Consider the following 16,619-nt stretch of genomic DNA (forward strand, 5'->3'; position numbering starts at 1 on the left):
AACATATCTTTTGACAGTCATTGATGAATAACATTCCTGATGCCCTCCACTCTCCGCCCCCAATACGCAACTGCTATGTAGGCATGCTTTTATATTTGGTAAATGTCTCAGCATTTTGCTGACAGGGAAAGCAATAGTACTGTACATAGCTTGCAGATAAACATGGAGCCTTATGCTTTTGCTACATGTTAAAATGAGTGGAATGTTTAGATACAGCATATATGTGATGTAAATAATGTTAATAGTAGTGTCCCCCTCAGAGCTAATGACTGGTAGGTTAAAATCAGTTTGCCATTAATAAATTTTAAAAGTATGCAGGTTTAACCAAAATACTATTTATCATTCAATTCACTTGAGTGAAAGCTTTGCTTTTCAGTGAAATAATTTCCTTGTCTATCTCAGAGTCAGAGAAATCAGGCTTTCTCCCAACTAAAACATTCAGACTTTCACTTATTCCTTTCATCTGCCTTTTGAACAAGCAAGACAATAAGCTCCTATTTCTCACTGCTGTAGGATACTTAGGAATATATATCTAATTCCAATTTTTTTTTAAATGAAGCTTGCAAGCGGACTTTTTTTCTTTTTAGAAACATCATTGCTTTCTGGAGGCAGAAATAATTTTATTTTTGAATTTGGGAGATGATAGATCCAGGCAGATCTGTGCCCTGGATGTAAGTTACATACAGCTTCCCTCTACAAATAGACACAAGTTTTATTTTAGAAATTATTTAGGGAGTACAAAATTGGCAAGAAAGATATGTTTATTTTACATATTTAAAAGCTTGTGGGTATTTTTGAGGCATGGGTAACCCATAGTGTGATGAGTTTTATTCTGAATGCCTTGATTCTACCCTATCCTCAACTCAGATTTTACATATTAAGTACTGTTGGTGACCTAACAACAACAACAAAAACAGTTAATGATTATTTGTTTGCTTCTGTCTCTAGAAGCTCCTTGAGGCAGGGACCATGTTTATTTTTCTTATATTACCCTTAGCACCTCTCCTGATGCCTTACTATATAGAAGGTACTCAAATATTGGTTGGTTGAGTAATCAGCACATTTCTAAAACTCTATACCGGTCATCAAAGACAAAAACATCATGCCTTCCAGTCCTTAGGTGATATCAAATGTATTTAGGTCTGTGGAGCTGATTCTAAGATTGAGGTCTGGCTGAATATTTTAAGGTGAGAAGGGGTTTGGCCCTCACCTGGAGGGTGGCACCAGTGCCCAGGCAGCACCCTTTCTGTCTGCACTGGAACAGAGCAAAGCCTCGGGGGACCAGGAGGTGTCTCCAAGCCTTGTTATGGTGTCCCTTCTTTCTCTAACCTTCCCAACACCAACCTGTTGGCCTTGAACCCCTTAACAGGAGCTCCTCTAGCCTGGAACTTCAGCCTACCTTGACTGTTGGCCCAGACCAGATCCACCACTCTTTCCCTGGGACCCTCAGGTGGCCCTGCTATTCCTGACTGGCTTTTTTTCTCCAAGGAGGTAGAAAACTCCTCCAGTGAAGCTTGTTAAGAAAGGCATTCCTCTCAGGAGCTTGCTTTGGAGTTGAAGAATCTGGGACCAAATCCCTCAGGATGTTCTCAGGGCTGCTGATTGTCTGGAAGTTTTGATGGTAATTATCTCAATGTCTATGAGTCCTCTTAGGAATAGTTCTGTGTTGTCTTGGTTTGCTGCTGCAGGCCAGCAGGGCCCACGGGGCTTGTGGCCTTGAGCTGAACAGCTTAATTGCTTCAGGAATAAAATAATCAACAAGGGTGAGTAGATATATCTATTTAACAATCAAATGACTTAAATTCTTAATAGAATCATCAATAGAGGAGTGAATTCCAAGAGTATGAAATATTCAACTAAGTAAATCTCAAAATAATATGAAACCTTTATAGTATGTAAAATTTTCTCTCTTTTAATTGTTAAAATATGATTCCTTGAAGATCAACACAGCACAAAGGAAAGAACAGGATTTGGGCCTGGACAGAGGACATTAATTGTCTGTGAGATCGTAGACAAGCTGACTCTTCCAAGTTGGTTCTCATCTATAAAATGGGGCTTCCAGAGCCACCTCGTTATATTGCTTTGAGATAATAGACATAAGGCATCTGATAAAATGTCAGGCAGTAATAAGCATCCAATAATTATTATTCATTCCCTGAATTCACATTCTTGGCATGTGATTGTGTCACACTTTTGATAGCTTCTAGAATATCAGGTTCTTCAATAAGGTTTAAATGAACATCAAGAGTAGCCCTAAAAAAGAAGTTACACGTAAAACAGTGTTTTCATCAATATTTGAGTGCCTGTGATATGCCAGATAGTTCTAGGTGATGGTGTTCAGCAGTGAACAAAATTCTTTACCTGACGGCAGTTTACATTCCAGTGGGGGAAACAATAAATAATACAAGTAAGATAAATAGAATATTAGTGATAAGTGCTGAGGAAAAACAAAGCAGGGAAGGGAGATGATTTTATGTTTCTCAGATTATAAGAATTATGCAAATTAAGAGAATTATAATACAATTAAAAGAAACAAAAAAGCAATAAATGAAATAAGATGCATAATGCAAAGCTAATACCCCGCCATACCACTTCACCCCCACTTCTCAATAATGGTCTGATATATGTATTTTTCTTGTTCATACAAATATGTATACACATATTACATATGGGGTTTTGTCTTCTACCCATTACTCTACAACTTACAATTTTTATGTGTATTGTGAGCATTTTACAAGTCTATATATATATAGCTTTTAAATTTCTTAATATACATATACAATGTTATGCATAAAATGAGGTTTTTCTGGTGGGTCAGTTTGCTTTAGATAAATGGGATTTGCATCTTTTCTCATCCAACAATATATGATGAAAATCCCTCCAAGTCTACCTTTAGCTCTTAGTTCATTCTTTTTTAATGCCATGTAATATTTTATGATGATGACATATTAAGCCTCTTCCATAATCAGTGGGTATTTACTTTGTTACCAGATTTTTATGATTATGGTAATTTTTCCTGAGCACATTTTCACAACCACGATGGTTTCACGCCTATGGAACAGATTCCCTGGAGTAGAATTGCTGGATTGAGAGAGATATAAATTAAACCATTTTTAATACACATTGGCAGATTGGTTCACAAAATGGCTGGAACAATTTATATATGTATAAAAATAGTCTTACCCTTTTTACCCACTAGCAATAGCTATTGCATCATTAAAAACAATAACAACAATAAAAACGCCTGGCAGTGGGTATTTCCCAGTGTTATTTTGTTTGCATTTTCCTAACAACTAGAAAGCAGGACAATTTTCATTTGTTCTTTGGTCATTTGGATCTCACCTATAATTAAATTACCTAATGCATTAGTGTTCTATTGCTGCATAACAAATTACCATAAACTTAGCAGCTAAAAACAGGACCCATGTATTATCTCATAGTTCTATGGGTTAGAACTTCAACCACACTTGATTGGGCTCTCTGGTGTCCAAATAAGTCTGCCACGAAGGTGTGTGCCAGCGGGGCTTTTAACTGAAGGCTGGGGGAAGAATTCACTTCCAAGCTTATTCATTTTGTTGGCAGAATTCATTTCCTTGCAGTTATCGGATGCAGGGTGGTAGTAGGATGGAGGTCTCTGTTTCCTTGCTGGCTGTTCGCCAGGCATTGTTCTCGGCTCCTAGAGGTTGCTCTGCAGTGCTTGCACATGGTCACCTCCATCTTCAAAGCAATCAAGGATTCATTAGACCCTTTTTGTGCTTAAGTCTCTGTAATCTCTTATGCTACCAGCCAGAGAAAATTCTCTGCTTCCTTTTAAAGGGCTCATGTGACTAGGTTAGGCCCACCCAGATAATTTCGGTATGTTAAGGTTACCTGGTTAGTAACCTTAATTACATCTGCAGAATCTTTTTACTCTGTAAATGTAACCATCATGGGAGTAACACCAGGGGCAAAAAACCTTGGGGGTCATTCTTTAGAATTCCTCCTATCACAAAGATTTGTATTTTTACTTCTTCCTTTACATTTATTTTATTCATATTTTTTGTCCATGTTCCTATTGTGTTTGGCTTTTTATTTAACTAGTTTGTAGGAGCTTTGTGTATATTATATATTTTAAGACTTTCTACTCTTTTTTTTTTTTTTACCTTTTTTACCTCTTTATTATATAGGATGGTGTCATAGGGCATGTGCCCTTTGTTTTTTTTGTGTTTTTTTTTTAAGAGTTTCTACTCTTGGTTGCAAATATTTTTTCCAACTATTATAAGTTGCCTATAGACCACATTAATAAATACTTTTTCCCTAGAAAACTTAGCCATTTAGATTTTACTCTTAAGGTGAATTACATATTTATATTTTAATTCACACTTAAATTTTTTAAAAAATAATGTATTTTTATTGATTTCAGAGAGGGAGGGGGAGAGAGAGAGAGAAACATCAATTATGAGAGAGAATCATTGATCGGCTGCCTCCTGCATGCCTCACACTGGGGATTGAGCCCGCAACCCAGACATGTCCCCTGATTGGGAATCAAACTGTGACCTCCTGGTTCATAGATTTATGCTCAACCACTGAGTCACGCCAGCCAGGCCACAATTAAAATTTTTATTTTTTCCATTCATTTTATTTTTCATTTTATTAATATTTTGTCCATATTTGCACTTTTTAAAAAATTGTAAGTGCTCTTTGTATATTGTATATAAACTCATATTTGCAAATTTTCTCCAAAATCTATAATTTGTCTGTTAATCATATTTATAATTCCTTTTTCCATTCAAAACTTCATTGTATTAAAGTATATTATATTATTTTACAAAATGTATACATTTGTGAATATATAAAAATTTCAAAGTATTCTATATTGATTAAGGTCTTCACTCCTGGGTGGCAAGTCTAGAATGGCGTCTGCATTTTACTGTTGGTTTTGTTGTTAGTGGTTTTACATTTGTCTTTACTCCATTTGGAATTTGTTTTTGTATTGAATACAAGCTACGAATCCCACTTTCTTCTAATGGTTTGCCAGTTGTTTCAGCAGCCTTTGGTAAATAAATTATCTTTTTCCAATTAATTAAAATGCCATCTTTGTCATATATTAAATTTTCACATACAATGAGATTTCTCAATGTACGATTCTGTTTCACTTACAGTTCTCTTTACATATGGCAATATCATATGGATTCAATTACAGTGACTGATAACATGTTTGTATACAGTGACTTAATAAAATGGCCAGGTAGAGCTTTTTCCCACCCTACACTCCTGCCTGCTGTTTTTTTGTTTTGTTTTGTTTATTTTTAATTAAAAAATTTTTTTACTTCCTTTCTTTGCTATTCTCAGGTATTTAAACTTTGTGAACATTTTATCCAATTAGGGGTTGAAATTGCATGAAATTTACAGGTTAATTTTGGGAAATTTTACATTGTCTTCTAAGAACTAAGAAAAATCATATAATTTTTCCATTTGCTCAGATCTTGTCTATATTTTCGGTAAGTTTTGAGAGTTTTTCTCATTTAAATCCTGCAGCTTTTTTATTAGATGTATGCTTGTTTCTTACCCTTTGGGTTATTAATGTGAATGGATTTTAAAAATCCATTTCCATTTCTAAAAGCTTCTTATAAATAAAAAGCCTATTTTATGTGTACTTACCTTTAATACATATACTTACTAAGTTTTATCATTAATTCCAGCAATTTTCCAGCAATATAATAATGACTCTCACAAAAATAATTTAACTTTTCCCCCAGTGTTTGACAGATCCTTTTCTAGAATCTTTGTTGTCTAAAACACTATTATAGTGTTGAGTGATAATGGTGATAGTAGGCATTTCTGTTACTGATTTTAGTTGAAAGAGTTTGAATAGTTATTTAGGATATTTGTATGCTCTATGGTAAAGACTCTTATTTTATTTAAATAAGTTATTTACTGTTTTACCAAGAGAGTTCATTAGGAATAGCTGCTGAATTTTATCAAATGACTTTCAGCATCTCTTGGCATGGTCATGTGTTACTCTCCTTTAATCTGTTGACTAGCTGGATTGTATGTGGAGTTGCTGACGTTAAATCACTCTTGTGTGTCCTTGGAATAAAGCCTACTTGGTCATAATGTGTTATTCTTTTCTTATAGTCAGTATTTCAGTTGTTAATCATTTATTTAGAATTTTAACATGCATATTCATAAGAGATTACTGTATAGCTTTCCTTAGTGGACTATTTTATTAAGTGTAAGAAATGATGAAGATCAGCAAAATGTGCAAGTAGTCAAGTCTCACTCACCCCTGGTGAGAACGTAAATTTTTTCAAACATGTTGGAAACCATTTGGTTTTATAAGTACATGCAGCATATGAATGAATCTCAGAAACATTATGTTGAGCCTTAAAAAGCCAGATATAAAAGAGTACTGTGTGCTTTCCTTTAAATAAAGGACAAAACAGGTAAAACTAATCTATAATAACTCTATGCTCTGTGATCATAAATGGTGAACAGTTCAAACAAAAGAAATGCTCATTTTTCACACATAATTCCATGGCATGAGGAGAAAATCAAGGTGGATCAAGAATTTGCTCAGAATCCCACCTAAAGGTTCCTGGATCAGTCACGGAGGCGGTGTATTGCTCAGTCCCTCCATTTCCTTTACCTTTGGAAAGTAAGGATACCAATTATTTTCTCCCCTTTCCTCAGATCTCAGTGCTTTACCCAAACTTACCTCTTTTTCATGTCATTTGGAAAGTTTTCAAATTAGCTTGATTCCTGATGTAGTCAGTAGACAGTTTCCCACCAATTTAAAAACTCTTCCAATAAAAAAACAAGAAATTGCAATAAATTGAAAATGACCCAAAGTTAACACATATGATGGACTTAGTAAACAATGACATTTAAGTTTTATAACTATACTAGAGGCCCAGTGCATGAAAATCGTGCATGGGTAGGGTCCCTAGCAGCTGCTGGCTGCCGGCCAGGGCCTCCCTTCCCGAGGTTGGCCAGCTGGCCCTGTCCCCTGGTCAAACTCCTAGTCGAGGGGACAATTTGTATATTAGGCTTTTATTATATAGGATTGATATCTCAGAAGACAATGAAATAACATCTTTACTGAAAAGAAAAGAAAATTCCCATCAACTTGCAATTCTATACCCAGCAGAAATATCCTTCAAAAACAAAGGCAAAGACATACAAGAGTCAAAAGTATTCATGACTACTAGATATATTAAAGCATATTCTCCAGGCATAAGAAATTCATAACAGATGGAATCAGTATCAGCTAGTAACTGAAAAAATCACTTTTAAAATCACCCTAAATGATAATTGACAGTTTAAAGCTGTCAATATTATACAGAGCGTTATAAAACAAATGTATAAGTAAAATATATGACAACAATAACACAAAGACTGGAAGAGGGTAAATAGAAGTATACTGTTTTTATACTATCTATGAAGTAGTATAATATTACTTAAAGATAGACTGTGATAAGTTATAGATGTATACTATTAAACCTAAACAAGCCACTTCTTTAAAAGTATAGCTAATAAGCCAACAAAGAATACAAAATAGAACAATAATAAAATAGCCAATTAATCCAAAAGGAAACAAAAAGGGAAAGGAGACAACAGATATGGCAAATAGAAAACAAATATCAAGATGGTATATTTAATGCCAACCATATAAGTAACGACATTAAGTGTAAATCGTCTAAATACCATAACTAAAATGTAAGTTTGACAGATTAGGGTACAAATAATGAGACCTTATCTACACGAAATGCTGCATACAAAATAACCATTTTAAACAGACTCAAATATGTTAAAAGTAAAAGGATAGAAAAGGTATGCCATACCAAAAGTAAGCTTCAGTGACTATTAATATCAGAAAAAATAGGTTTTAGAGAAAAGATTACTAGGAACAAAGAGGTTCATTTCATAATGGAAGTCAAATAATCAAGAGGACATAATCCTAAAAGTTTATGCACCTAATAACAGACCTTTAAATAAACTGATCGAATGAAGGGAGAAATAGGCAACTCTACAATGATAGCTGGAATTTCATCACTCCTTGTCAATAACTGATAGAACAAGTAGACAGAAAATCAGGATATAGAAGACTTAGGTAACATTATCAACCAACTTGACCTAATTCACATTTATAGAACATTCCACCCAACAACAGGAGAATATTTTTTTTCTTTCAAGTGCCAAGAACATTTACCAAGATAGACCATATTATGGGCCATAAAACAAGTCTCAAATTTGTAAGGATTCAAATCACACAAAGTATGTTTGTTGACTAGTGAAATTAAATTAGAAGCCAATAAAAGATGTCTGGAAAATTTCCAAGTATTTGCAAACCAAACAACACTTCTAAATAACCAGGAATCAAAAGAAAATGAGAAAGGGAAAAAGTATTTTGTTTGGCTAGGCCAGTGGTCAGCAAACTGCAGCTCGCGAGCCACATGCGGTTCTTTGGCCCCTTGAGTGTGGCTCTTCCACAAAATACCACGTGCGGGCACGCATGTACAGTGCGATTGAAACTTCGTGGCCCATGCGCAGAAGTCAGTATTTTGTGGAAGAGCCACACTCAAGGGGCCAAAGAGCCGCATGTGGCTTGCAAGCCGCAGTTTGCGGACCACTGGGCTAGGCTGTAGAGCAACAGTAACATTCATTCATTGCTGGTGGAAATGCAAATGGTACAGCCACCTTGGAAGACAGTTTGGCAGTTTCTTAGAAAACCAAACCTATGCTTAGTATACAATCTAGCAATTATGCTCCTTGGTGTTTACACAACTGAGTTGAAAACTTACAATCACACAAAAACCTGCAAAAGGATGTTTACAGAAGTTTTATTCATAACTGCCAACACTCGTAAGCATCCAGGATGTCCGTCTGTAACTGAACAGATAAACTGTGGTACATCCAGTCAATGTAATATTTTTCAGCACTATAAAGAGGCATGAAAAGACATGGTGATAACTTAAATGCATGTTACTAAGTGAGAGAAACCAATCTGAAAAGACTACAATATGGTATGATTCGATAACTGTATGACATACTGGAAACTACCAAGCCAATGGTTTCCAGGGATTAGCAGGGAGGAAGTGGTGGATAGGCAGAGCAAAGAGGAATTTCAGAACAGTGAAACTGTATGATATTACAGTGGTGGATACCTGTCATACATTTGTCCAAACCCATAGAACATATGGGTGAACCCCAAGGGTGAATCCTAATGAAAACTATGGGCTTTGCCCTGGCTGGTTTGGCTCAGTGGATAGAGCTTTAGCCTGCAGACTGAGGGGTCCCAGGTTCGATTCCGGTCAGGGGCATGTACCTTGGTTGCAGGCACATCCCCAGTGGGGAGTGTGCAGGAGGCAGCTGATCAATGTTTCTCTCTCATCCATGTTTCTAACTCTCTATCCCTCTCCCTTCCTCTCTGTAAAAAAAAAATCAATAAAATATATTTTTAAAAAAACAACTATGGGCTTTGGGTAATAATGACGTGTCAATATATGTTCATCAGTTGTAATAAATGTACTGCTCTGGTCTGAGATGTTGATAGTGGGGGAGCCTGGGGGTTGGACAGGGGGTATATGGGAAATTTCTTATTCCTTCTGCTCAGTTTTGTTGTGAACATAAAACTGCCCCAAATCTATTGAAAATATATTGGTGGGAAAGTATTTTGAACAAGCTCCTGCCTGAATGGGTCAAGGAGGGAACTTGCAACACCTCCTCACACCCAGGAAAAATGACAAAATAGAACAGACTGCTGAATCTCAGAGAGAATGCAGGGGAGGGTGGGTGAGTGGAAAGAGATCTACCAAAGAACTTGTATGCATATATGCATAACCCATGGACACAGACAATATGGTGGTGAAGGCCTGGGGTGGGTGTGGGGGGCTAGAAGGGTCAATGGGGGAATTGGGGGACATATGTAATACTTTCAACAATAAATATTTAATTTTAAAAAAAGAAAATAGGTCTCTGGTAAGGAGAAATACTGCTATTCTACTTGCTGGTGGCTGATCTAATTCCAAAAATCAAGTAAGACCTAATGTGTTTATCTGTGAGGAAAAGGCACAGGATTTCTTGGTTCTAGGAAAGTTGTTCTTACCTAGTATTTGGGAAGTTTCTATATATACTTGAAACTTCTACAACAGTATTGCTTCTATATTTCTGTCTGCATGTTTTAGACATCCTTCTTCTTTACTCCATGTGATTCAGAATTTATAAAGTTAAACCTTTTCTGTAGCTTAACTTAATGTTTGATGGCTTTTTAGCTTACTGGCTTTCTGTTTTCTTCTATGAGGAACAAACCTTAAATAACTGTTGTTTCCCCCCACCCCCCAAATATTGGTGCATAATTTTGTTATATTTACTTAAATTATATTGTATTTATTTAAGTAATTTTTTTTTCTGAGACAGACTTGGGTTTAAACCTACCTATACTACTATATCAGATGTTTGACCCTGGGACAAGTTACTTAACCTCTCTGAGTCTCTATTTTTCTCTCTAAAAATTGTGTCTTCACATCTGTTATCCCAATTAAGTCCCCCAAAGATAGTGGCAGACACAAAAAAGCCCCTCAGAAAGGCCAATTTCTCCACTCCGTTTTTCCTCATTCCCACCCCTGCCAACCTAGGGCAGCTGCTAACAGTGCCTCGCCCACAGTGAGAAACTTCACTGGAGAGTTCTGGACCCAGCAATCAAAAGCAACACACTACAAAGACCTCCTTGTTTAGAAGCATGCGTGGCCTGAATGTTTCCAGGTGATTTATTTAGAAACCTCCTTAAAAAGGGAGTCAAATGAAAGTAAAACTAATTTTCTCCAGTCCTATTTTTTTTTCTTAGAAAATAGATTTATTTAAGTAAACTTATAGGCAATGCCATATTCATGAAGAAAAGCTAAGAAAGCTCCATTTTGATTCCCCAAGTGTGCTTTTCAAGATGCAGCCTTGCTCCTTAAACCAGAGAGGTGGGTAAATACCAACTAGGAGAACTGACACTGCCCCTCCCTTCCTCGCCTTGTCAGACATCACAAATTGATTTTAGCATCTTTCTTTGAGGGCCTCCGGATTTTCATATGCTTCTTCAGGCAGTCACTACCAGCTGGTCTGCCCAGGCAACACCTATCCACCATCCCAGGCCAAAGGCTTTCAGGATGGCACTGGGGTGAAGGCAGTGTAATTAATTGTAAACATTCATAGATCTGAAGAGAGAATTCTTTTCTTCTGCACTTTGCTCCTTTGTATGAAAAAGTTCCCCAATTTCTGGCAGATCACTTGCAGCTGGGGCAGGACTCGGCACTGTGAATGTGGAGGCTAAAATGAATGTTTTGTGGACACCTCGTAGGAGATGGAGAGGTGAAGGAAGGTGGCCTTGAGACAGCTCCTCAGAAACTGCCTATCTTGCTTTGATCTTTGGATCATCTGGGGACATTCCAACAAGACTTCGGTCATTACCTGCAGCTGGGCCTCGCCCACGCGGCCTGTGTGAAGGTGGCAAGGTTGCCAGAGTGCCACGGCAGGACCTCTGAACTTCGAGAAGGAATCTATCTGACAAGGAGGACTCCTCCCGGATACCTGGGCACAGATTCATAATCGGCCCAGCAGCCAGTGCTGACAGAGGCCTCTCACACACCCTGCGTTTCAGGGAAAAGCCGCAGACTGAGAGCTACCAGCCTTGGGCACTGTGCTCCCGCTTCTGAGTCAGCCCTTCTCAGGGAGTTCCCGGTATCCTCTCTAACCAATGGACTGGGACCGGCCCCTTCTAATCAGAACGGCTTAGCTGTAGTCTCATTTGCATCAGGCCAATCAGAGCAGCTCGGGAAGGGCCAATCAGAATGCACGATTCTGACCAGTCAGGACTGTGCTATTTGGACCAATCAGAACTGTATGATTTGGAGCCCTCATTTACATAAAAATGGACCAATCGGGAACCAGGGTGGCGGTGGGGCTTTATAAAAAGCCGCCTCCCCTTTACCTCACAGGAGCCCACTTGCAGTTTTCCGGTTTGCAAACTTCCCCTGAATAAAGGCGTTCCTTTCCCCGCCTCAGTGTGAGGACTATGGTTGACATTTCCCACAGGGGCCACCCCGTTAGGACGGAAGCAGATACAGACAAGGCCTCTACCTTGGAGTCCGGCGTGGAGAGTGCCCGTAACAGACCTGAAACGGCTTTCACTCAAGGTAATTATCCCGAGCTAGACGTGGAGTTTGGTCAAAGACAATTTTCTAGAGCAACTTGTTTCTAAAAACGCTTAGTTGTAAATGTTCAGAGTCCCTTGAACATTGTGTTGAAAGCCCAAACAATTCATGAACTTCTCTTTAAAATAGAAAAAGTTCCGCACTGGGACTCGACTTTTCACCCCTCGGCTGCCCAGAGAGGTCCAGAAGGCACCTGAGCACTTCCGAGTAACTTTCCAAGATCCTGGATTCCATGCTGCAGGGTAGAAAATAGGGGAAAACATACAGGCACAAAATGCGGGGAGCCAAAAAGATGGGCCTTGGATGGCGGAAGAGGCAAACAGCTGCGGGGAAAGTGATGACTCACAGGTGAAGAGAGAGGAGAAAATAGGCCAGCGGCCGTTCTGTAAGTAAGGGACAGGCAGGCTTGAGTCAGCAGACCAGGGTCATGTGGCCTTGGCCTATTCCTTAACCTCTCTGAGTCTCACGACCTTCATTTGGGAAACGGAATACTAATGGAGGGTGTAATCAACTATGAAGATATACATGTTCATCCCATAGCCGACTCCCAATTATGATTGTCACTCAAGACCAATGCCTCCCAAACGAAGTGTGGGAGAAGGGCTTCCAAGTGCACATTTCTTCGGCAACGTGAGTTTTGTGTGTCTTGAATGGCATGGCAAAGTGGTGCGGGGCACTTTGGGACTTCATAACGGATGTCTGGTCTTATTCTTGTCGTTAGAATTTCCCTCCCCAGCCTGGGGGTGCAAACGAAGTCCTGTGAACAAGAATTAATTACTCAGTGGTGTTGGCCTGCCCTCACTGGCATAGTGCAGGCCCAGGTATTCAGGGAGTGGGGGTATTTCCGAGGGACGTCCCAGATCTGCCCATGAACAAGCCTGCAGTCCTGCCAGGACAGTCTGGCTGCCCATGTGGCCAACTCCCCTTGAGGCTGCCATGGCTCCCCCAGTATTATGTTTCCAGAGATCTTTGCTAACTGTCCGGGATCAGAAGGGCGCCAGCATGAAAGGGCTGATTTTTCCACCCCAGGAGAATGCCCCCTCTCTGTAGGGAGAGACAGGCCTGTGGGTGTTCCAGGCCTTTCATTGAGGTCACAGGAGCTGGAAAGATCCCCTGAGTTTCCACCCGGCAGTAGTGCCCCAGTTCAAAGAGAGTATTCTCTCGGGAGAAATCCGAGTGACACTGCTACTTTGCCCTTCAGAAAACTTCATCTGCTCATTTATTTTGCTTGGTGTGTATCTTAGACGGTCATTACCACAGTGGTTTATAACCTTCGACTTGTCCCTGTTCCGTCTTTGGCTTTAAAATGCCACACAACACCCTCTATTGAGATTGGAAAGAAACTCCCTTTCACTCCAATTGCGGGGAGAACTTGTGGAGGACTGAGATAATTGGGGGAAAATCAATATCATAATATCAAGATGCAGGTTTACCAATGCCTTGGGGATGTCAGACCAACAACAATTACAATGATTGGGGGTCTTGTTTTGGTGTTTGCACGGTTTCCATGGCTTCCAGACCCTCCCGGTTTCTGTGCCCTGGGCAGTCATGTAAAGGCTCTTTGTTGAGAACCCAGATTCCCATTTGCCATTAACCTGAATACACCCTGCTCACCTCAAGGAAGTGTGAAACAGAGGAGTCACAGAAAGGAGCCATTCAGCTGGAATTGTGTGCTTTTTTATAAGAAAGTCTCAGCTGCCAAGCCGAGTATAGCATTTGCTTACTTGGGCAGCTTGTTTGCTACAGGCTCCGTTTGTGCGAGGGATGGCAGGGATAAAGTTAAGCTCAGTATTTTTCAATTACGGGTGGATGGGGGGGAGGAGGGAGAGAGAGAGAGAGAGAGAGAGAGAGAGAGAGAGAGAGAGGAAAATGAGCAAAGCCTGCATTGAAATCATGGTGTTTTAGCCTTATTTGTTTTCAATGGATGGTTATCAAAATAGTACATTTACTATCCTCAGCCAGACCTTCATACTAAAAACAGAAATGGATCCCAGATCAGCACCTAAGCCTCCCTGAACGCCTTCACAGTTTTCAACCACTAATTGCCTGTAAACAAGTAGCATCTTGTAGCCATTGAGGCAAGAGAACTGGAAGGGAGTCTGAGAGAGACAGTCATTGGTTTTGTTGGGTAAAGCTTCTAAGCAAAACAGAGGAAGACTATTCGTCAGCCTGCGTCTGGTTTTCTAAACTCAGGGACTTGTGGCCATGCATCTGTCAGCACTTAAGACAGCTTGATGCTTCAAGGAATTTCAAAAGGTTATTCTTTGCAAGAACTATGTGGTTTGTTGGTGGCCCTGCGGAAGGAGGCTGTGTCGTGGGGTCAGTCTTTACTCGGTGGGAAGTCTTGCTTGGTTCCCTCTGCTGGGTGGTTCTGTTCAACAATTCCCAGAGGAAGATCATTCTGGAGGAGAGTAGCGTGAGGCGGTTAGCTGATTCTCTCGTCTCCCTGACCTTGCAGTTCATGAGCTACTCCAGTTTCTGTCCAAAAATTCCCCTTTTGCTTGAGCTACTGTGAATTGAGTTGCTGTTACTTGCAACCAGGAGAACTTGAACCAACACAACCTTCCATGGCCTGGCCCCTGCCCCTCCTCCAGCTTCATTTCCTGACACGCCTGCCTCGAGCTTTAAGCTGTTCTTCTGTCTGTCTCCCTGTTTCGTGCCCCCTGGCCTTGGCTCCCATCATTCGCTCTGCTGGGACACCTTTTCCCGCTTTCTGCATCTGGCTAAAAAAGACAAAAGCCAGCCCAGGAAGGCTCCCCAAGCTTGCCTGTCACCTGATAGTCAGATGCTGTCTGTTAGGCGTTTCTCTCCCACACTGGTCTCTAAGCTCCTTGGGCAGGGACCAGGTCTTATTCATCTCTGTCTCCAGTGCCTATCCCAATGCCTGGCACATAAGTGCTTAAAACATGTTTGCTGAGTGAAACTCACGACGGTCAACAGAAAATGGAATTGTTATTTCTGTAGGAAAAATGGAAGTAGCAGGTGAGGAACAGAGTTACCCTGTGCAGATACTCAAAGAGGATTCTGGTTCTAGAAAACGGTGATTGTAACATACAGTTTTGGACCTTAGGAGGGCGTTTGAGAGAGTGGTGCGGTCTGGATGGATGAGACCCTCTCGTTCTCTTGCCATCATACCTTGTTGCCCTCTTCCTGAAACATCTCTGTCTCCCATTCTACCGGTGCCATTGTATTAGGGGTTGGCACTCTCAAATGACTTAGACATAGTCAGAACTAGACTTGGTTCTCATCCCCTGTATTCTGTGTCATGTGAGGACATGTATGAATTGTGTCCCCTATGAAAAGGGACTAAAAAAAATCACTGGAAAATAGGTGGATCAGGATTCAGGGAGGGCTTCGGAGAGGAGGTGATATTTGGATTGAGACTTAAAGGATGAGTAGGAATTTAACAAGAGGATGAGGGAGCTACAGGGACTGTAGACTATAGATTAAAATCACCTCATTTGTCATAAGTGAGGGCAGTATAGCTGTCCACAGGCTTAGGAGGAGTAATGGGGATGGGGGGTTTGCACTGCATATTTGATAGACTTGTACATTTAATAGATCCTGAGAATACAGCTTTGCAGAATTATACATATATTTTAAGTTGTCAAGCTTAGAGAACCTCCTATGCAGCCACTTTGGTTATTTCATATGCCACCATTTTAAGAGGCAAAGTGGCTGAGTATATATTGACTCTGGAGTCAGACTGCCTCTGTTTAATGCCCAGATCTGCCTCTACCAGCTCTATGACCCTGGGCAAGTTACTTGACATCTCCATGCCTCGGCTGTGTGTTCTGCAAAATGCAATAATAATGGTACCTCTCTCAGCAAGTCGTAGGGCAGCGGTTCTCAACCTGTGGGTCGCGACCCCTTTGGGGGTTGAACGACCCTTTCAGAGGGGTCGCCTAAGACTATCAGAAAACACATATATAATTACATATTGTTTTTGTGATTAATCACTATGCTTTAATTATGTTCAATTTGTAACAATGAAAATACATCCTGCATATAAGATATTTACATTACGATTCATAACAGTAGCAGAATTACAGTTATGAAGTAGCAAGGAAAATAATTTTATGGTTGGGGGTCACCACAACATGAGGAACTGTATTAAAGGGTTGCGGCATTAGGAAGGTTGAGAACCACTGCCGTAGGGATAAGCGAGTTAATACATGTGAAGTCCTTAGAACCGTGGTTGGCAAACTGCGGCTCGCGAGCCACCTGCGGCCCTTTGGCCCCTTGAGTGTGGCTCTTCCTAAGTCTTAGGAGTACCCTAATTAAGTTAATAACAATGTACCTACCTATGTAGTTTAAGTTTAAAAAATTTGGCTCTCAAAAGAAATTTCAGTCGTTGTACTGTTGATATCTGGCTCTGTTGACTAATGAGTTTGCCGACCACTGCCTCAGAACAATGCCCAGGGTGCAGCGCACACTCAC

The sequence above is a fragment of the Myotis lucifugus genome, unplaced genomic scaffold, assembly GCF_000147115.1.
Source record: "Myotis lucifugus unplaced genomic scaffold, Myoluc2.0 scaffold_6, whole genome shotgun sequence".
Lineage (NCBI taxonomy): Eukaryota > Metazoa > Chordata > Mammalia > Chiroptera > Vespertilionidae > Myotis > Myotis lucifugus.